This window comes from Callithrix jacchus, chromosome 9 (assembly GCF_049354715.1).
Source record: "Callithrix jacchus isolate 240 chromosome 9, calJac240_pri, whole genome shotgun sequence".
Classification (NCBI taxonomy): domain Eukaryota; kingdom Metazoa; phylum Chordata; class Mammalia; order Primates; family Cebidae; genus Callithrix; species Callithrix jacchus.
Genome location: NC_133510.1, coordinates 50,107,840 through 50,131,315, shown reverse-complemented (window position 1 = coordinate 50,131,315; position 23,476 = coordinate 50,107,840). Strand labels below are relative to the sequence as shown.

The window sequence follows — 23,476 nt, the reverse complement described above, 5'->3', positions numbered from 1 at the left end:
AAAGTTTTGGGATTACAGGCATGAGCCACGATGCCCAGCCAAGATTCTATTTTATTTTTTAAGTGACATGAAATATATATGCCCCTGGATTTTCTGGAAAACCACTATGTGGATAAATGTTGCCTGCATCAGACATCATTTTAAAATTTTTTATAATTTTATAAATTGCATGGTAATTTTAAAATTTTTAATAATTTGTTGCTTGGGAAACTTAAATTTTTAAAATTATTATTATTCTCTCTATGAAATATAGAGTATTGTATTACCTAATGTGTTTTACTTTTTTGCCTTAACTTCCAGCAAGCTCACAGAGAAGCTAATTTTTGGTTATAGAACTGAGGGAAGGGCCGGGCGATGTGGCTCATGCCCGTAATCCCAGCATTTTGGGAGGCCGAGGCGGGTGGATCATGAGGTCAAGAGATCGAGACCATCCTGGCCAACATGGTGAAACCCCATCTCTACTAAAAAAAAAAAAAAAAAAAAAAGAACTGAGAGAATGTATTCTCTTGCCAGGTCCACAATGGGGGCATAGTTTTAAGGACAAGAACTTCCCAGCACCATGCCCCCCTCCCAAGCCTCTCCATCTGGGAGATTTAATGATTTCGGTTTAATTTTCAGGCATGTGGGAAGAATAAAAAAGTCAATCACTCCAGAGGAAGTTTAAGAGAACTCTTTTCATTGGCCAGGGGGCTTGGAGAAGGTGGGAATTCCTCCCAGGTTAAAAGTCCCCTTTTTCCACACCCCTTTGGATTCCGTACTTGAGTTCCCTTCAACACCCTTTGTGGAATCCTTTTTCTCTCTCATCTTTTCCTCTCTCCTTTTTCTCTGCCTAAATAAATCACTGTCTGCAAACACTTTTTGGGGTCTGCTATTTACGAGCATACTACGCCTGCGTGATCCCCTCTCCCATTCTTGGGAAAGTGAGAGACCAAAAGCCTGAAGCCAACCGGGAAGCCAGCTGAGCACTCCCCTGCACCCCAAAACCCAACAACATTACTGGCGAGCCAGCCAGGAGTGGGGTACAGCCAGGAGAAGACGTCTTCAAACTGTAAGTAAAACCGGCCCCATTCTGTACTGTCTCTTTAAGAACACCGGAGCAGCAGTGCCGAGCCACAGGGGCATAGCCCAGCCGGTCTTTAAGCAGCACCGGCCAGCCAGAATTAAAGGCACAGTCTTTTCCTCCAAGCCCTCTCTGCTTCCCCCCTACCCCTCCCTCCCCCGCCAGGCTGCTTCTCTGGGCAAAAACCTGCCAGAGGTGGGACAGGCAGATGCTATCTGCAGTTACTGGGTGTGCACTGGTGTGCCTTGGCTGTTGGGCTCACAGGGGGGAGGGCGACCGGCGAGCACTCCCCCCGCCCTAAACCCTTCACTCCTTGTGGTCTGGGAACTGGGACCGGGGAATGCAGAGGCCTGGCATAGCCCAGCAGGCCTCTCCGTCGTTCTCCAGTCAGAGACAGCAATGAAGGAAAAGGGGGCCCAAGTGTGCACATGGTCCCAACATCATGGCAGAATGGAATGCTGCAAAGGGCGGGGCAAGCCTTCCCCTCCCAGCACATAGCAGTGTTTAAAAAGTCTCCTGAATGGGGGTAGTGGCGCAGCGGCTTATTTTTTAGAAAATCACTGCGGCAAGCAGTTATTTTGTCTTGGCACGCCAGCTGAAATAAAGAAAACAGCTTCTGGCTATCAGCTCTGCCTGGATTTCCAGAGGCCATACCGCCTCAGGGTGCAGCAGCCCCATTTAGATAAGGGTTAAGAAAGCTTTCCACGTGGCTTTAATGCAAGTGGCCTGTTAGTATGGTTGGTTAAGGCATAGGGCTGGCAGCTGTGAGGTTACTGGTTCAAATCCTCAGTGGAGTCAGTCTTGAATGGGGGAAACTTTGGGGAAATTCAGAAGCTGGAGGCTATGGGACTTTGCATTTAGTGTATAATTTGTCTTGCTTAGTATTGGCTCGCTCTCTACAGCAGAGCTTTTCCATCTAGAAGATCATAGTTAAACTGGTTCCAGGACCCAAATAGTTAATGGCAGGGCTCACAACCCTAAGGGCATTTTCCTACAATGGAAAATGGGTCAGGGAAGGATGCCCGGGGTCCTGTGGATATTGTTCTGGCCTCACCCAAGCGGCCTGCCTTCTTTACACTGTGTGCTGTAATGGCTCCTCCCTAGAGGTTTACCCTTCTGAGGCAGTTTTATAATTTGGTCTGTATAAAAGAATTGGGACCAATTTGACACATAACCTTTGAAGAAGGAGCAGCTCGTCTTCCTCTGCCAAACAGTATGGCCAAATTAACCCCTGCTACGTGGAAAAACCTGGCCAAATTAATTAGAACTGTATTGTAAAAGTGAGAGTAAATGGTTTGAGGTCCCCTGTGTGCAACTTTTCTTTTCCCTAAGAAATAAGCCTCAGTTCTGTCAGGACTGTACCCCATCCCCTATTCAGCCCTCCTCAGAACTACTTTCATATGAGGGACTCCTTGTGGCAACTACCTCCACCAATGCCAACCAGGTCTCCTCAGCTCCTGTACCCCAGCAGGAGCCAGGGAGGACAAAACGGCCATGGCATCTCCGGCTACCCAGATGCTCCAACTCTGCCCCCTACAGGTAGTAGGAAGAGAAGTTGACCTGACCAAAATAACTCTCAAACTCCGATTATATCCTTTTCATAGTGGGAAGAAAACCTGTCTTTTTCTAGGAAAATGTTGCTATTTTGTAAAGCAGTGTTGTTTTGAACATAGAACTCAGGAATCAATCAAACACAGGACTAAAAATCTTCTAGAAATGATATTGTGAAGCTTCTTTAACAACTGACTGTCCTGGCTCTATTCTCTCCTGGCCTCCTTTATGACCATTCTGTAATTGTTGGCCTCTGGGCCTCTCATCTCTAACCACCTTGTCACATTCGTTTCTTCTAAAACCATAAGGTCACAAATAATCCTGCCACTGAAACCCAAATGTCCTTGGCTCATGAGTTCTATCGTGGACCTCAGGATCAACCTGCACCCCTAAAAGGCTCCCCTTTGGAGGAATCCTTAACTGTAGGGCCCCTTCTATGCTCCATTTCAGCAGGAAGTAAAGAGCAATCGATGCCTGTGTTCCAACAGAAGTTGAACTTTCCTGTTCAGAGTGGGGGATAAGGGAATGGGTTCTCTTTTGGGTCCACAAGGGGGCATAGTTTTAAGGGCAAGAACTTTCCAGCACCATGGCCCCCTCCCATGCCTCTTCATCCTGGAGAGTTAACAGTTTCTGTATAATTTTCATGCATGTAGGAAGAATCAAAAAGATAGTCACTCCAGCAGAAGTTTAAGTGAACTCTTCATTGGCTAGGGGACTTGGAGAAGGTGGGAATTCCTCCCAGGTTAAAAGTCCCCTTCCGGCCGGGCGCGGTGGCTCAAGCCTGTAATCCCAGCACTTTGGGAGGCCGAGGCGGGTGGATCACGAGGTCAAGAGATCGAGACCATTCTGGTCAATATGGTGAAACCCTGTCTCTACTAAAAATACAAAAAATTAGCTGGCATGGTGGCACTTGCCTGTAATCCCAGCTACTCAGGAGGCTGAGGCAGGAGAATTGCCTGAACCCAGGAGGTGAAAGTTGCGGTGAGCTGAGATTGCCATTGCACTCCAGCCTGGGTAACAAAAGCGAAACTCCGTCTCAAAAAAAAAAAGTCCCCTTCCTCCACACCCCTTTCGATTCCATACTTGGGTCCCCTTCCACACCCTTCGTGGAATCCTTTTTCTCTCTCCTTTTTCTTTTTCTCTGCCTAAATAAATCACTTTCTGCAAACACTTTTTGGGGTCTGCTATTTATGAGTATACCACACCTGCCTGGTCCCCTCTCCCATTCTTGGGAGAGTGAGAGACCAAAAGCCTGGAGGCCACTGGGGAGCGAGCTGAGTTCTCCCCTGTACCACAAAAACTTGGCAACATTACTATTTGGATTTTTTTTTTGGTGCTTTGGTTCATAGTTTGAATTTGTGTTTGTTTCCTAATTATACCTATCTTCTTGAAATAATAGGTTTTCTAAAACAAATAGTACCAAATAAATCTGTATATTTATTGAGTCCCCAGACGAACATAAATATCTATGTATATGCTTATCTAAGATAATTCACTTCCCAAATTATATTATGTATTTTCAAGTAGTAGCATAGGAAGAATTAGACTAGTTACGTACAACTGGTGACAATGACAAATTGTCTCAACAGAGTATATCATATAATATTAGACTAAAATACAGATACATCTATATAAAAGTAAAAGTAGTTTATATAGTATTTGAAATTTGTATATTTGCCTTTAGAGATTCCAGTCTTTTCCTTCTTGACCTCTTCATTTGTTTTTCTCTGTTGTCATTTTTAATGATGTCAGCATTATCCTTTATTCCTTTCTTTGGAAGTGTTTTTGGGGAAAAAAAGGGAATGGAAGTAATCATATTAATTGCTGCAGAAACAGAAAGCCAAACCACAGTGAATCAACCCAAAGAATTTTTCCAGATCAAAAAGATTTAAGAGTCTGCTCATTTCAAAATGGTTACCTTTATGTTATGTCAATTCACCCAAGCTAAAAATATATGTAAGACAGGGGTTGAGGGATGGTCTACTACAGTTACTGACAAAAAAATAATCATACTGAACACATAATTATGTGGTCATATATTTACTAACTGAATACGGACCATATCTTATTTATATTAGTAGATATGAAGATTATCACAGTTACTTTCATGTATTATATACCCTAGTATTTATTGAATAAAGAATACATATTATAATGATGTGTTTATTTATTGTAGGAGAGTACTTCCATAATTTTAAATATGACAAGGTATTTGAAAGGACAAAAAAAAAAACTGAAAAAGATTATTTTAAAATTAGTGTGTAAACTAAAAGTAAATTCTAAGAGCCCAACCAACTAAATAGACCTCTGCTATTAGCCAAGGGGATTTCAAATAAATGTAAAAAAAAAATAATTATTATAAAAATAATAATTCAGGCCATGGTGGGAAGGGGATCAGACATGTCTCATAATATTCTCCTCCCTTTTGGAATTCAGGCATAACTGACCAGCATTAACTTTAAGAATCTTAAGATGAATCAGATTGACCTTTATAGCAATTAGATATCAAATTCCAATATGATTCTAGTATAGCATCACATGGCAGATAGACCCTGAAAGAAAAAATTAAAGTAATTTATCAAAAATATATTTTTTGACAAATTTTTAAATGATCCTGCAAAGCTTTCTCTTGTGGGGAAAAATTTACATTCTCTATGGAGTCCCCTTTATTTTCCAGATGTTTTTCTTATTGTGAAGAGATTAGCTGAGAGTCTAACATCTTTTAAGGGTCTGAATAGAAAAGACATACCATCTATTGCCTTAAGGGTGTCCATCTGTGGGACTTAATCTACATAAGAAGAACCTTGGTTTCTATTAAAAGGAGTGTCCGGGCTAAGATAAGGGGTTGTAGAGACCCAGGTCTTTCAATGATAATTCAACTCTTTGAACAAATTGCCCATTAAAAACTGAATCTATTTGTGACCCATAAACTCCTCTGGTTCAAGTTGTCCTGCCTCTCCAAACTTACCCAGTAGATACCTTGCATGTACTGATTGATGTCTTATGTTTCCCTAAAATGTATAGAGCCAAGTTGTAATACAACCATTTGGGGCATTATATAGTTTCCTTAGCATAGAAGGGTCAGAAGCCAGTAGATTGGTTCCTCAGGCTGCAGGACACTGGAAGAAGCATCACTATTGTGTGGGATTTTAAGGCACTATCTCTAGTAAGAGTAAAGGGAGCAGAAAGACAAAGTACTATGTCAATAGAAAGGGAATAGAGTAATTCCAAATTATAGCATATTTGCCTGCTTTCCCTACTCTAGAATATCATTTACAGAACACGAATCTCTTGAACTTTGTTTCTATCTCAATTTCCTATTTATATACTCAAATATACCAAATCATCAGCATAAATTCAGCTTCTGAAGATGTTTTCCTCTTTGGGATTAATTCTACAGTGGTTCTTGGATATTAGTCTTGGACTTATTTTTAAATAAGCATTTTAAGAAATAGAGAAGAAACTCTTTTTTCTTTTTTTTTTTTTTGAGACGGAGTTTCACTCTTGTTACCCAGGCTGGAATGCAATGGCGCCATCTCGGCTCACTGCAACCTCCGCCTCCCTGGTTCAGGCATTTCTCTTGCCTCAGCCTCCTGAGTAGCTGGGATTACAGCCACGCGTCACCATGCCCAGCTAATTTTTTTGTATTTTTAGTAGAGACGGGGTTTCACCATGTTGACCAGGATGGTCTCCATCTCTTGACCTCGTGATCCACCTGCCTCGGCCTTCCAAAGTGCTGGGATTACAGGCGTGAGCCACCGTGCCCGGCCAGAGAAGAAACTCAATAAATAGATTCAAATATAAGAGAAATGACATTCTTTACTATTAGCCATTTCTATTCCTTTTCTTATTCCCTTTTTTGACTTCTTCCAAAGTTCCTGAAGAGAGAACATATCTTTTTTAATTTATTTTACACATTTAACCAAACCCAATATCTTATTCAAATCCCCTGAGCAGAAATTATTCAGTTACAAGTTCACTGAACAGATATCAATAAAATGAAGTAGACAATCTGATGAATCTTGTGTTCATCTTAGAATTCATGTTCTGGGCTGGGTGCGGTGGCTCACGCCTGTAATCCCAGCACTTTGGGAGGGTGAGGCGGGTGGCTCACAAGGTCAAGAGATTGAGAACATCCAGGTCAACATGGTGAAACCCCGTCTCTACTAAAATTACAAAAAATTAGCTGGGCATGGTGGTACGTGTCTGTAATCCCAGCTACTCAGGAGGCTGAGGCAGGAGAATTGCCTGAACCAGGGAGGCGGAGGTTGCGGTGAGCCGAGATCGCGCCATTGCACTCCAGCCTGGGTAACAAGAGCGAAACTCCGTCTCAAAAAAAAAAAAAAAAAAAAAAAAAAAAATTCATGTTCTATCTTCCATAAATGAAAAACTGAGAACAAGTTGCTTGAAACTGAAACTATAGATTCATGTTCATGTCGGTATGAACAGAGGGAGAACATGTTTGTTAATGAGGTAATGAGGACAATGTGGGCAATGTACAGATCATCACCTTCTGCTTCGCATACACCACAACATCCAAATTCAGTAAAGATGTCTTTGATCCTTTTCATTCTCATTCTCATTAATATCAAACTGTTGCTCAATGTAAGTGTACAATCTTTTTATAATTAGTTTTCAATTATCCTCGTGGATGGTTTACATTTAGATAATCAAATGTCAACCTTCTCTGATTGTTAAGTGATAATTTCCTGTAAATTACTGTGGGATAAGGAATAAAGAGAAAGAAAAATGAGACTTAATAAACTATAATAAATAACATAAAGACTATGTTGTGTTATATAAAATAATAATACAACAAAGCAAGACTCCAACATTAGATTCTCTAAAGTTTTCTTTTAACAGTATGACTCTGACTTTCTGAGAATCCCTAAAATAATTCCTCCATGAGTTTCACAAATGCCTACAAAAAGCATTTTCCCATTGTAATGAGAGGCCTTGAAAGAATCTCAGTCACCATGACAGCATAATGTAATGACTTTTTCTCTTCTCATAAAAAGAAAAGAATTAATGGACTGTGACCATTTAACTTGGGCAAATTACTACAAGATCCACATATACTTTCTCAGAAAATAAATTACATCCTGCAAGAATGGAGAAAATATATCCAGCTATGTCTTTCTTTGGTAGAACTTATGCTGGGTTGCTACGTTTCTATTAGATAAGAAAAAGCCAAAGAAAATATGCCCTTCTGAGTTGTGAAAGAGCTAAAGAGTGTTATACTTGGTTGCCACCAGTAGTCCTAATTTCTGTGCTATGGGACATAATACAAAGGATCAAAACACCATCCCCTTAGAACAATTGCCCAGTGATGACCACAGAGCTTGGTTGTGAACTGTGGACAAAGGCTTCTGTTTCTGTACTCATGATCCCATGAGACATGACAGCCTCAAATAAACAGCACCTTTGGCAGATGGCAGAAAAATATATAACTTATAGCTTAATATTACTTCAGATTGTCTTGAATAAAACAAAAAATAAAAGGACAGTAAAAACATTTAACCTAGAAATTTCTGATCCCTTCAAAAATGCTTCAAAAAAGATAAAATATCTTTTGTTCATGTAACTTATCCATTTAAAATACAGTAACCTTTGCAAAGTACATTCATTTCCAAAACCACCAACAAAATGGCAGTACATAAATTTTAAACAGAAAAGGAAAAGCATAATTCCACAAAGATAAAGAGAATAATAACAAGAGATTTGACAAGAAAAAAATGACAGAGTTCAACAAGATTTTGAAAATGGAAAAGTAGATAAGTGAGTGGTCCCTGAATCAGAAGATAAAAGAAACTAAGTGTCTGCAAGAGAACAACCACAGATGCTGGAAAATTCAGGCAAAATAATTATAAATGCAAAAGTGTTCATGGTTCAAAAAACAGAAGAGTTTAAATATATTAGTTTAATGTGTATTTGAGGAATAACTAATTCCCAGAGATATCCTCTGCCACTATAAGTGAAACTGTTCTTTGAATATAGAGTCCAGACAGGCACATTGGGGATAGAGAGACCATAATAAAAATTGGGGGTATTAAATAAAAAAAAACAATTACATTAGTAAAAAGGAAGATGTCCACTTTCACCTGGCTGGTAGTCAAGCTTCTACCTCTCAAGGAACAGTTGGGAGAATTCTTGTGTAGGATGACTGACAGGTTATTTGCAAATTTGAGCCATCTGTAAAACAACTGGCTCATGTGCAGTAACTCTGCAAAGAAGTCTTCCCTTTGCCAAGTCCTACACATGTATACAGAACTTTCAGTTCACATGTTGTTGTTGTTCCTTCTGAAATGTGAATAGGAAACAAAGGACCACCAATTATATGAGAGGATTCTATAACAGTAAGGACAGTCATGAACAAATAAAAAGCGGTACATGTGACAGAGCCAGCAACCAAGAATCCAGATGCAGAAAACATTTTATATGGGAAAAAACACTGAATTATTGAAAGAGTAAAAGATGTTTCTTAAAAGGAGGCATTCAAAAAACAAGAGTCCTTGAAAATTAAAAATATGATAGCATAAACAAGAAAGCCATTCAAAGTTCAATCTTCCAGAATGTAACAAGAAGATATAAAATTAGAACAAAAGATGAGAAAACCAAAAGCTTAATCCAAGATGTTAGATATTCAAGTAGTAGAAATTCTAAAATAGTCAGAAAATAGTGACATGAGAGGAGGTCTGGAGGAGATATCATCAAAGGAAAAGACGCAAGTATCTTTTCCAAATAATCAGATTGAAGGCACCAAGCACAGTGGAGAAGAAGGATTTATACTAAGACAATTATGAATTTTGAACTCTGCAGCTTATAAGAACATTGTAATAGTTTCCAGATAAAGGAAACTGCTCATAGGAATTAGAAAGGCATAGGATTCTCAATAATAAAAATGGATTCGAGAAAACATCTGAAAAATGTCTTCAAAATCCCTGGGGAAAATATTTCAACCTAGAATTTTATTCTGCCCAAATTATCAGTCAACTGTAAGAGTAGAATGCAAATGTTATCAGATGTACAAAGTTGTACATTTTTTTTTTTTTTTGAGATGGAGTTTTGCTCTTGTTACTCAGGCTGGAATGCAATGGTATGATCTCGGCTCACCGCAATCACCGCCTCCTGGGTTCAGGCAATTCTCCTGCCTCACCCTCCAGAGTAGCTGGGACTACAGGCATGTGCCACCACGCCCAGCTAATTTTTTGTATTTTTGGTAGAGACAGGGTTTCACCATGTTGGCCAGGCTGGTCTCAATCTCTTGACCTCATGATCCACCCGCCTCGGCCTCCCAAAGTGCTGGGATTACAGGCTTGAGCCACCGTCCCCGGCCCAAAGTTGTACATTTTTTACTGCCCTGGTAAACTTTCTCAGAGAGCTATTATCTTCCCCATGAAAAGAAGTGACAGTAAAAAGGAAAGCAGATGTGACACCCAGGAAATGAGTAACTAGATGTTAGAAAGAGGTAAAAAGCAAATGCCCAAAGATAATAATGAGGAAAAATTCCAAGGAAACAGCTATGCAGCAGGTACAGAGAGATCCCACTTCATATTGCTGATGAATAATTGAAGGTAATATGAAAGGAATCTCCAAGACAAAAATGATATGCTCTGATACAGATGAGTGTATCATCAGGTAACTTGCCCTAATAGTGGAGAATTTGGTGATAAAGTAGTGAGCAATACAAAGAAAGCAAATTAAATGAAAAATGGGGTAATTATTAAATGCAGGGAAAATAAAAGTTATATAAGAATGTAAGAAAAGAATGATAAGAGCATGGTTCAGTGGTGAAAAAATATTTAAATAGTCATCCAAATGTAAATGATGAATATGATTTCATACTAGGAATTCAATGTATATTACCTAACAGTAAAGTATAGAGATACTTGACAGATGTTGTGGGTTCAGCTCCAGAGCACCAAAATGAAGCTAATATCATACTAAAGTGAATTACATATTTTTTTTTTGGTTTTGTAGTCCATATAAAAGTTGTTGGCACTATATAGTAATCTATTGTGTGCAATAGCATTATGTCTAAATCTCTACAGCTCTACATTAGCACTAGCATCAGGAACTTCTATGTTATGGAGGCAGCTTATTTCCTTAAGCCTCATAAATCAACCTCTACTAATTTTATACTTTTCTTCTGCAGCTTTCCCACCTCTCTCAGCTCTCATAGTATCAAAAAGAGTTAGGGTCTTCTCATGGATTACGGTTTGGCTTAAGGGAATGTCGTGGCTAATTTGATCTATCTACTAATGTGGCTACTCAGATTTTCTCCATTAGCAATAAGGCTGTTTCACTTTTTTACTATTCTTGTGTTCACTGAACTAATACTTTAAATTTTCTTCATGTACTTTTTCTTTGCATTCACAATTTGACTACTGTTTGGTGCAAGTGGCCTAGCTTTTGGCTTATCTTAGCTTTTGATGTACCTTCCTTACTAAACTTAATCATTTCTAGCTTTTGGCTTAAAGTGAGAGATACGCCACTCGTTTCTTCACTTGAACACTTAGAGACCATTGTAAGGTTATTAACTGGCTTCATTTCAATACTGTTGTGTCTCAGGCAATAGGGAGAGAGATGTGTCAATGCCTGGTCAATGAAGCACTCAGAACATGCAAAACTTTATTAGGTTATCCATTTTATATGGGCATGGCTAGTAGCACCTCAAAACAATAACAATAGTAACATAAAAGATCACTAATCAGATCACCATAACAGATATAATAATTATTTAAAAATGGAAATATGAGAATTCCCAAAATGTGACACAGACATAGAGTGAACAAATGCTATTAAAATGAAAAAAATGCTCATGGACTAGCTTGATGCAGGATTACAAGAAATATTCAATTTGTTAAAAAAAAAGCAATATCTGCAAAACACAGTAAGGCAATAATATGCAATAAAGCAAGGCATGCCAGGATTAAAATAATAAAACTTTACTTAGAAATATGAAGGAATTAGAAGAAAAAGCCAAAAGACTTGTAAGTTGTTGCCTCTGGAAAGCAGTAATAAGGAACAAGTGAGAGCTCTTTTTCAATATGATCCTTTTAAAATGATTTAGTTTTTACAACTTTGTACCTCAATTGCTTTGGTAAAAATTAAAATAAAAATCAACTTTCAGTCTGGTTTGTCTGTAGGTGTCCTACAATTAAGCAGAATCTCATTGTCATTAGAAACATCTAAATAGTACCAAGAGGAGAATAATCCCAAATTTTGGCTACTCCGTAATACCATGAAAAACTTGTCGTAAATCCGTGTTGCATAAGTTGACAAAATGTTACTATATAAGGACATGAGTCAGCCAAAAGCACTAAACATGCTAATGAAATACAATTTGCATTTTCTTATTCCTATTACAGTAGAAATTAGGCATTGAAGGAACATACCTCAACATAGCAAAGTCCATATAAGAAAACCCATAACTAAAATTATACAATATAGGGACAATCAGAATTCCTTTCCTCTAAGAACTGGAACAAGATTAAAATTCCCAGTTTTATCTCTCTTCTTTAACATAGTACTGAAGTCCTAGTTAGAGCAGTCAGACAGAAGAAATAAATAAAAGACATCCCAATAAAAAAAAAGAGAAGTTAAATTCTCCATTTTTGCAGATAACATGATTTTATATATATATATACACACATATATGCATGTTACTTTAAAGATTCCACCAAAAGCTTTTAAAATTGTTCAATGAATTTAGTAAATTTGCAAAGTACAGTATAATCATACAAAATCAGTGGCATTTGAATACATTAGTAAAAAACTACCTGGGAGATAAATGAGTAAAGCCATTTCATTTACAATAAGTCCAAAAAATCTACGATTAAATTTAAACAGGGAGGCAAAAGACATTTACAAGGGAAAATACAAAAATAAATAGAAGAAGAAAATAAAATAGATATCTCATAGTCATGTATTGGCAGAATTTATATTATTAAAATTATCATACTATCCAAAGCTATCTACAGAGAAACGCAATCCCTACAAATACCAATACTATTCCTCATAAAAATTGGAAACATTTCTAAAATTCCTATGGAACTATGAAAGACCTGGAATAGGCAAAGCAGTCCTGAACAAAAAGAACAAAGCTGGAGGCATTGCACTACTTGACTTCAAAATATACTGCAAAGCTATCATAACTAATACAGCATTATATTGGCATAAAACAGATACATAGGTGAAATAAAATAGGGAACCCAGAAATAAATCCATATATTTACAATCAAGTGATTTTTGAAAAAGATGTCAGGAACATACATTGTGGAAAGTATACTCTTTTTAATAAGTGGTACTTGGAAAACTGAATATTCATATGCTGAAGAGTAAAACTATATACCTATCTCTCACTATGTTACAAAACTATTCGAAATTTGTTAAAGCCTTAAGGCTGAAAACTATAAAACAACTAGAAGAAAAGAGAGGAAATCCATCAGAACATTTGTCTAATCAATGATCTTATAGCTAGGACTTTAAAAGCACAGCAAAAATTATAAAACTGACAAATTTACTACATTAAACTGAAAAGATTCTCTACAGAAAGGAAATAACCAACATTAAATAATGGACAAATGGCATGTATAGACATTTCTCAAAAGTAGTCATACAAATGGCCAACAGGTAAATAAAAAAATGCCCACAATAATCAAGAAAATATAAATCAAAAGCACAATGCAATATCATCTAACTTCAATTAGAATAGCTATCATCAAAAGATACTTAAGAAATGTTGGTGTGGACAAAGGGAAAAGGGAACTTTTATGTACTGTTTGATGGGAATGTAAATTAGTACAACCATTGTAGAAAAAAATAAATCAAGAACTACCATATGATTCTGCAATGTCACTAATTAGTATTTATAATAGGGAAAGGTATTATCAAAGGTATACCTGCACTACTGTGTTTATTGCTGCACTAGTCACAATAGCAAAGGTATGGAATAAAGGTGTCCACCAATAGATGAGTGAATTAAAATACACACACATACACACACACAGACACACACACTAGAATATTATTCAGCCATAGGAAAGATGCTCAAGCCTGTAATCCCAGCACTTTGGGAGGCCGAGGCGGGTGGATCACAAGGTCAAGAGATTGAGACCATCCTGGTCAACATGGTGAAACCCTGTCTCTACTAAAAATACAAATAAATTAGCTGGGCATGGTGGCGTGTACCTGTAATCCCAGCTACTCAGGAGGCTGAGGCAGGAGAATTGCCTGAACCCAGGAGGTGGAGGTTGCGGTGAGCTGAGATTGCGCCATTGTACTCCAGCCTGGGCAACAAGAACGAAACTCTGTCTCAAAATAATAATAATAATAATAATAATAATAATAAAGTTTTATCATTTGCAACAACATGGTTGGAACTGGAAGTCATTATGGTCAGTGAAATAAGCCAGGTGCAAAAAGACAAGTTTCATTTGTTCTCACTCATATATAGGGGCTAGAAGAGTTGATCTCATGGAGGTAGAGAGTAGACTAATGGTTAATAAAAGCCTAGAAAATTTCAGGGCAGGGGATATAGAGAGGTTGGTTGAAGGGTTCACACAGTTCTAACACAGTAAGTGACTATGGTTGATGATAATTTATTTATATTTCAAATTAGCTAGTAATGAAGATTTGAAATATTCCAATAGCAAAAAAATGCTAAATGTCTCAGGTGATAATTATCCTAAATACCCTGATTTAAGCATTACGATTGTATATATGGATTAAAATATCACTTGTATCCCATGAAAATGTATAATTATTACATATCAATAAAAACATATATGCCACAGTGAAAAAAAATACTGGCCGGGCGCGGTGGCTCACGCCTGTAATCCCAGCACTTTGGGAGGCCGAGGCGGGTGGATCACGAGGTCAAGAGATCGAGACCATCCTGGTCAACATGGTGAAACCCTGTCTCTACTAAAAATACAAAAAAATTAGCTGGGCATGGTGGCGCGTGCCTGTAGTCCCAGCTACTCAGGAGGCTGAGGCAGAAGAATTGCCTGAGCCCAGATCGCGGTGAGCCGAGATGGCGCCATTGCACTCCAGCCTGAGTAACAAGAGCGAAACTCCGTCTCAAAAAAAAAAAAAACAAAAAAAACAAAACTTAGTTTGCCTCTATAAATTGTATAATGGAAGGTAATAAATTTTTGTAAAACCTGTAAGTTTTACAAAAGTGGCTCTTTATAGAAAGGTTTTATTAAAGTAAGATTTTTCTATTAATTAGATTTTACAACTGAGGTTACTCAGGTGGATCTCCACATAAGACCCTTTAATAGATTACATTTTCTAGCATTCAGCCTCTGATACGACTTAATCTTGTATTATACAATGCTTTAGACAAGGCTGGCTTGGATTAGATTCATAAAATTCAGCCATTGATTTATTTCATACCTAAGAAAAATGCAATTGAAACATACACTGTGCTTCATAAACAAAACCCAAAGAAGTGAAAGATACAAATTCCAAGACAGAAGGGTGTTCAGGAGACTAATAAGCACCTGTGTTCTTCCTTATTCAGAAACATATATTTAAAAACACACGCTCAAAAATCTTACCAGAATCCTGGCTCTTTTGAATGTGTATAGTTTACAGCAATTCTGCTTGTGATGAGTGTTTATTATTTTGCATTTTAAAATATGTGTTTTCAAGTAAATTCTTTGACATTCTAAATCAGGGCCTGGCTTGCCTCGAATTGACAAGGTGCCATATCTATACTTGGATATCACATACCTTCCTGCCTATTTCATCATACTCAAAGAATTCAGTTGCTTTCATGACAGGCTCCTTGATTCTTTGTGAAGAAAAGTCAGAAACCTCATCGTCAGCTTAAGGGTAAAATTTTTTTACCGGAATTGTTTCCAGCTTCGTTCTCTGTGCACTCCAGTTGAGCAGACAGTAAAAATGGTTGTCTCCTTTTTCCTTTCCAAATTCAAGATTAGTGAAAGAAAATGTTTCGTGTGTGACTAGGATTAACATAATGACTCTGGTGTATTTTTGATACTTTGCAGTATGAATATTTACATTGTTTGATCCTTTTTTTCTGAGAAACAAACTTTCTGGTTGCTGTTTTTCTTTGTCTTTGTTTTTCTGTATCATTCTGTCATAAAGAGGGCTACCGTATGGTAGAACATGGGTCCAGAACCACTATAAGCCCACTGTTTAAGCCAGGCCTGCAGACCAGTCAGTTTTGCAGTTCTGACTAGACCAGCATTGTTAAGACAAACTTTGCTGTGAGTTTATGAAATTAACACTGGATGAAGTTCCCTTCTCATCTTGTTTTATGTCTTTGAAAACTTGACATGTGACAAAGTAGGAGTACCCTAAGTGTTAGCCAGCTGGAGGGCATGCATTTTTGGGGTCACATCAAGTAACTATCCTAAAAAGATTGGGATTCTGAGACATGTATGATTTTAAGCAGTATACTTTTCATTCTGAACATGTCAAGCTGTTAGGAGAGTTTTGTCTTAAAAATTTCAGTCCCAAAGGAGATTTTGCTATCTTAAGTCTATTTCTGAAAGTGAATTTTTAGGGATTACAAGGATGGTTTCTTCTATCTGCTTTTTGAGAGAGAAGGAAGAAAGAAACTAGCTAAGCAAATAGAGCAAAGTCCTCCACAGAACTTCTTTTCTAACAAAAGAGCAGCCTGGGCTGGGCACAGTGGCTCATGTCTATAGTCCCAGCACTTTGGGAGGCTGAGGTGGGTGCATCGCCTGAGGTCAGGAGTTCGAGACCAGCCTGGATAACATGGTGAAATGCCGTTTCCACTAAAAATACCAAAAATTAACTGGGCATGATGGTGCCTGTGTGTACTCTCAGTTACTATCAAGGCTGAGGCAGAAGAATTGCTTGAACCTGGGAGGCAGAAGTTGCAGTGAGCTGAGATCACGCCATTAAACTCCAGCTTGGGCAACAAGAGTGAAACTCTGTCTCAAAAATAAATAAATAAATAAATAAATAAGAAGAAAAGAAAAAACAGCCTGAGAGATCAAGCTGTAAGCCAGCACAAAACAGTGCTTTCTGTGTAATCAGCAATTTTCACATACATACAGTGGGCCCTAGTAAATACATTCATTTTCTTTTTGGATATATTCAGATAAGGAAGCTTGCACATGGGATCTTGCTTGGAACATGCCTTTAGCAGAACAGAGGAGTTACAGTGGGCCCAGAACACACACAATGGAGATCACACCCTATAACACATGTGCAGTAGGAGAAGTCAGACAACATGGAGTAACTTAGGCTAAGAGTCCACATGTGCACTGGAAGGATGAGATGGGGGCTATCAGGAATTCTTGCCTCATGCAAATGACACACCTTGTTCTAACCGTTTTTTTCTGTCTTATTAGATGAAGCACTGCCTCCAGTACTTCCACCACCTCATTTATAAAAGCCTTTGTATTCAACTGTAAAGTGACAACAGTTTTTGGGGACCTCTCACTGCTGCAGAGAGCTTTTTCTCTTTCTCTTGCTTATTAAACTTTTACTCCAATGTGACCCTTGGTGTGTCCACATTCCTTGATTTCCTTGGTCATGAGAAAAAACCTCTGAGTGATACCTCAGGCAAATGAGGCAATTTCATTTTTAGGAAAGCCTCTTGATTAAATGGCAAAAACAGATTGAATATGTATCATCTAGATTTTAATGAAAAAGCTTATTGGACTGAGTCTCTATTGCAGATGAGAACACCTTTGAAAATTCTACTTATCAATGGCCAAGAGACAGAGTCTATAAATTAGACTAAAATTCCTAAATTATGAAAAGGAAGCATTTTAGAGATTTCCTATCCCAAACGCTTTATGCAAAAATCAAATTACTTTAAAAAGAGATATGATACTACTATGGCTAGCCTTAAAAATTACCTTGACTAAAGTGAAGAGCAGACATCTTTCCAAAACAAAATTAAAATTCTTTATATACTTGAAGGGTTTACTTTGGATTTCATGCAGGATTAACAATAGAGCCCGCTCCATGTTTAGTCTGGTAGTTAAAATTCATGCCGAAACTTGGGATTACTTCTGGATCAGGAGATGAATCTCTCTTGGTTTGCTATGTGACTGTGAATGCTGTCATTTATTGATTCTTTTTCCTTCCATGGAAAACTGTTGACTTTCTGCCGTCATTCCTCTTTGGAGAATATGGGACTTCTGGGCCTCTGTGTACATGACTGAGAATCTGAGACTCTAGAGAATATGGCTGACCAGGAATGTGAGTTGTACTCCATTTCTGGCAAACAGAACTTTCCTCTCTTTGAGCTGTCTTTGGTGTGGTTCTTGATTTTGTGCAAAAGCCAGAAGTATCAGCTGTTTATACCAGCTAGAGTCTGATAAGAAGAGATTTATAACAATTTTTTTTGAAAGAGATTTAGGATTAAAAGTTAGCTTAATTAAAAACTGACATTCAAGCTAAATTTATATTTTAAAAGACCTTTCAGCTTTTTCTCTTTGGATCTCATATTTTGAAAATTTTTCCAGTGGACTCAAACCTTTTAAAAAAACTACTTTGTACATCTGTTATCTTCCTTTCTTAAAAATTGTTCTCCTGTATACTTTTACTCCTCCTTCCTCTTTGCCATCTTCCATACCTCATGAAAAGATCTAGAAAAGGCTTCTAATTACTCAGACCCATTAAGGAACACAGAAAAAGGTGCCATTCACTCCTTATTTGGGGTTTTCTGCTTTCCTAGTGGAGTTTCAAGAGTCCTAGGCAAGAGGGGAACATCACACACTGTGATCTGTTGGGAGGTGGGGAGATTGGGGAGGTATAACATTAGGAGAGACCCCTAATGTAGGTGAAGGGGGCATGGAGGCAGCAAACCACCATGGCATGTGTATACCTATGTAACAATCCTGTAAGATCTGAACATGTACCCCAGAACTTAAAGTAATATAAAAAATAAAAAATAAAAAAAGTCTTGGGCAGACTCTTTTTGTATATAAAGCTCTGCTTTTTTTTTTTTTTTTTTTAAACATTGTGTTACCTCATCTCTGACTTTTGAGGGTACCAGAAATCACTTTTTATTGTGAGAAAAAGACCTTGTTGTGTAATGGCTGCGTATGTGACACAGTTTTAGAGGTGGCTCAGGGCATTTGCTTACAGTAAATTGTTATTACTACAGAAGGTTACTCATTTCTTTGCATGTTTAGACAAGAATACCATGGTTTTAGGCATCTAAAGATGATGCAAACTCTTACCACTGAGGGATAAGACTTCCATGAGACACAGGCTAGTCACTGAGCAAACTGATTGGCATTATGTGCCCACCAGACTTTGAGAAATGTCTCTGCAGTGAGGTGGACCGTAAAGGCATTGCACTTTCTCATTCTACGGCATTTCTCTCTGCTTGGGGACCAACATTTCTGTGTAAAAATGGGATACTTGATTTGGGGTAGTCTGTATTTCACCTTCCAGCTATGCCTGCCTTTCACATATTTAAATATTATGCCCTAAACCTGCATGCTTTCTCTGTTCTATTCATTAAAGGGTTCCGCCCTGAAGCCTATAATTTAAGTAAGAAGTAAACTGTGTTAAAAAGCCGAAATGCAAGTTTCTGACATTTAGCTAGCTTTGTTGATACTTACTGTAAAAAAATTACAGGTATAAGGGAATCTTCATTTGTAAGACCATCTCCCTCTCTTCACCAGGAACTTTTAGAATGCAGAAGGCAAGGACTTAAAATTTTCTTAAGAACCTGGCCTTTGTTTAGGTCTCAGTGTTGTGACTTTGAGATGTAAATTTTCTACATTGTTTCACTTAAGAATCACATCATTGGGGGTGCAAATTTAGTTTCCTAGCTAACTATTGTTTAGGCCCCTAATTAGTTTTGAGCAGAGATTAGTGGCGGCATAAATATTTCCCCAAGAAAAAGCTGATTCTTGGTTGCTTAACAGTGAAAGATTTTTGTTTTTTGTTTTATTTTATTGTTTTTTGCTGCAAATGTTAAATGACTTAGCATACTCAGATGTGTGAACTGATTAAACTATCCATTTTCGCAAACAGAATTCTGCTTCATTCACTGTGGGGGATGAGGGAGTGGTTTTCAGGCCAATAGAGTTATGTTTCAAAGGGGAATATGGCTGCTTTGTTTAAGTTTCCATGAAACTTGGGGGAAAGCCAGCAGTGACAGGCTCCACTCAGCTCCCATGCAGCCAGCAAGACCAGTCTCACTTTTGTGCTCCCCCTACAGCCAAAAGAGCCAAATTTATGTCCAAGCCTCCAGGGTGCAGGGCTGAGTTCTTGCCCCAGGTCACAATCCTTCCCACTGAGAAAGTAAGCAGGGATTTCAGAACTTGCTCTTGCCTGCCTTCCATGGCTTCTGTGCTCATACCTGCATTTTCCATTTATCCCCCCATCTCCAGATTCTGCCCAGGAAAATTCACAGTTCATCAAAATTGTTACAAAGTTTAGCTGGAAGTCTCATTCTCCCTGTTGCCGTTTCCTAATTCCACTGGTTGCTCTCCCCAAGGACTCCTGTGAGATAAAGTCAGAAATTACTTCCCTTGGCTTTCCTCAGGACCAGCGGTGCCTATAGGGCTCTTCCCACTACTTCTTCCACTTTAATATTTCACTCAGCACTCTAAATTTATGTCGGCTCTAGGTAAGCTCAAATCCTTTCTCCTATGATCTAGATTATCAGGTTCCTCGTTGAGGATATGTGTTTAGAGGCAGACTTTTCCCCCTCTCACACTGTGGGCACTCACGGAGTTCGCAGCAGCAAGCCACTTCTTTCAAAGGATTTGGGAATTCTTTTGCTTTTCCTAATATGTTCCTACAGTGGTTGTTGGGGCAGAATTTCACAATGTCAGTCTCTACATGCTGTTCTGAGTAGGAGCTGAAAGTTAATCTTGCCTCCTATTTTCCATTTTTTCTATTCTTTCATCACGATTAGACAGAACCTTGTAAAAAAATGAGATATAAATGTTCAGATTTACTTTTATAGTCTCTATTTTGTTTAATTGATTAATATGTTTATTTTTATGTCAATATTATTCTCTCTTGGTTACTGTGTCTTCATAATAGCACTATACTAGAATCTGATGACTGATCAAAAAAGATGAAGTTTCTTATCTTTTGTTGATTGTATTTACTGGAGAAAAGACAATATATAAACATATTTTACTAAATCATGTAATTTTAAGAGATATGGGGAAGTAGGGCCAGAAAGTAGAAATTTACAAATGTTACATTTTTAAGTAGGTCAGGGCAAGCATCTGCAAAGCATCAATAATTGAGCAGAAAACAACTGAAGCAAAAAGTGGACATCTGTAGATAAAACATTTCAAGTAGAAGGAAGGATCATGTAGCATGCATCATGGTCGAGTTTGACTCTTTAAACAAAATGAATTGTCGACTGCTTCCAATTTTTGTCACATGCATTGATGATTGAATAATTGCTTCACATACAAATACAGTCATGTTTCTTACTATTTTAAAATATTGCAGATTCTTTGTTTTTAATATCAGTTCATTGGTACACATTTTTGAAATAAATACTACATTTAATATTTATTGAGTGTCTTCTAGGTATGAGACACTATTCTTGGAACTAAGAATACAGCAGTGAACAAAAACGACAAAAACCTATCTTTGTTCTTCTGGAGATTCCTCTGTAGTGTAATTTTATGGTTGGTGAGGCAAAGGAAGGCTGACCAAAACAAAATATGTGAGTAAAATTCATAGTATGGTGATGAGAGAATAATAATTGAGTATCAGAGGGAGTAATATTATAAAATTGTTAGAGAAGACCTCACTGGGAAAGTGTCATTTGTTTGGATACTAGAATATGGTGAGGGAGTGAGCTACGCAGCTATAGGGAAAGAACATACCAGACAGAAAGAAAAATAGGAATAAAGATGCTCAGTGGAGGATCCATAACTTACAGGGCCTTAAAGCTGTTCTTTGGATTTTATCCTGAGTGATATGTGAAGCTAATGGAGTATCTGAGCAGAGCAGACATGATATGACCCTCATTGATGTGTTAAGACTTACACTGGGGAGTGAGTTTGGGGAAGAGAGGCTGTGAGTGGTTAGGAGAAAAGCTCAGATGCAAGTATGAGAATATTGTAATAATTCAGGACCAGCCTGAGAGTTGTGGAGGAGGTGAGAAATCATCAGATTCGGTGTATATTTTGAAATTAGAGTCTAATATGAGTGTGAGAAATAAAGGAATAAATGATTCTAATATTGTGTGTGCATGTACACACATGTGTGCAACTGGAAAGATAGAATTACAGTGTATGGAGATTATTGTCTTCTCTGGACAATAATCCCTGGAAATGGGGATACAGGAGGAGAGGTTTAAGAAGGGAAGACTAAGATACCGTGTTAGAAAATATTAAGTACAAGATGCCTATTAGAGATAAATAAGAAGATAGTGAGAAGCTAATGGATAAATCCCAGAGTTCATAATTAACTTGGCCAGAGAAAAAAATTTTGAAATGATCCACATGTGGATAGGATTTAAAGACATGAGAGTAGATGAGGTCACAAATGGACACAGTAAGGTTATTTTCTGAGATGCTTCAATTTAGAAGCCTAAGATAAAGAATTTAGTGTAAATGAGGTGTAAATAGGTAAGTCAGTGAGTTAGAAGGCAAACCACAAAGAGTAGTGTCCTGCAAAATTTTTTTAGGGAGGGAATTCTCAGTTCTGAAAAATGCTGCTAATAGTTCAAGTCAGATGAGGACTATTACATGTAGCATTTAGGTAATTTATGACTTAGGAAGAGTAGTTTCAGTGGAAATTTGGGGGCAAAAACCTGGTAAGAGTGTGCTCAAGAGCGAATATAAAGAGAGAGATTGAAAGCAATAATTAGACAAGCTTTTTCTCTGTAAGAATAGCCCCGAAATAGGGCAAATCAGAAAAAAATGGGATCAAAAGAGAGACTTTTGAAAGATGAAAGAGTGACAGAATGCTTGCATGCTGATAGAAACTTTTCTTTAAAAGTAGGATACTAATATCCTTAAAAACACAAGGGGAGGCGGCAATATGATATGCAAGTGGAGATTAGCCTTAGCTTAAACTTGGGTAGTTCACTAAGGTAGACAATGTGGTACTGGTGCTTTACATAGATAAGTGTGGTCAAGGGAGCTTTTGGAAAGTTTCTGCCTTATTATTATTATTATTTTTTTCAGTAAAATAGATCATCAGCTGAAGGTGAAGGGATGATTAGAATTAAAAAAAAAATGAAGGCACGAAATAGAATACAAAATGACGTGAATGATTTCTTAGCAAAATGTATGGTCCATTTGGGCTTCCTAATCATACATTTAAAGTCAGCATGGATGATAGATTTTCTTCAGCTATACTTAGCTCCATGAAAGAAATGTGCAGAGTTATTTAAGAGTTAAATTTAATTGGCCAGTCATGTTGGCTCACGCCTGTAATCCCAGCACTTTGGGAGGCTGAGGTGGGTGGATCAAAAGTCAGTAATTCAAGACCAGCCTGGCCAAGACGGTGAAACTCTGTCTCTACTAACTCTGTCTCTACTAAAAATACAAAAATTAGCTGGGCATGGTGATGGATGTCTGTAATCCCAGCTACTCAGGAAGCTGAGGCATGAGAACTGCTTGAACCCAGGAGGAGGCAGAGGCTGTAGCGAGCCTAGATTGGGCCACTGAACTCTAGCCTGGGTGATAGAACAAGACTGTGTCTCAAAAAAAAAAGTTAAATTTAATCAAGATTGTGGCTTTCACATGTATTAAAATAATACAAAATAGTCAAAATGATATGAAGTTATATGGAAGAGAATGATTATCATGACAATGAAATTAACCCAGATATATAGATAAGGAGTAGTGAAATCTCCAGCAAAATTAAATTTTACATTACACATCAGGGTCAGTGGAAGCGTGTGGA

The 23,476-nt window shown here is 37.8% G+C and overlaps 1 protein-coding gene across 1 annotated transcript in view; it reads left to right on the top strand.

Annotated features, from left to right (window-relative positions):
• The first annotated feature begins 747 nt into the window (after positions 1-747).
• The window catches only part of LOC118144205 (solute carrier organic anion transporter family member 1B1), a 129,163-nt gene continuing 106,434 nt past the window's right edge, over positions 748-23,476 (top strand). Inside the window, exon 1 of the mRNA XM_035256128.3 lies at positions 748-1,048. The gene's annotated coding sequence lies outside the window, so the exon portion shown is untranslated. The remainder of the gene's footprint in view (positions 1,049-23,476) is intronic.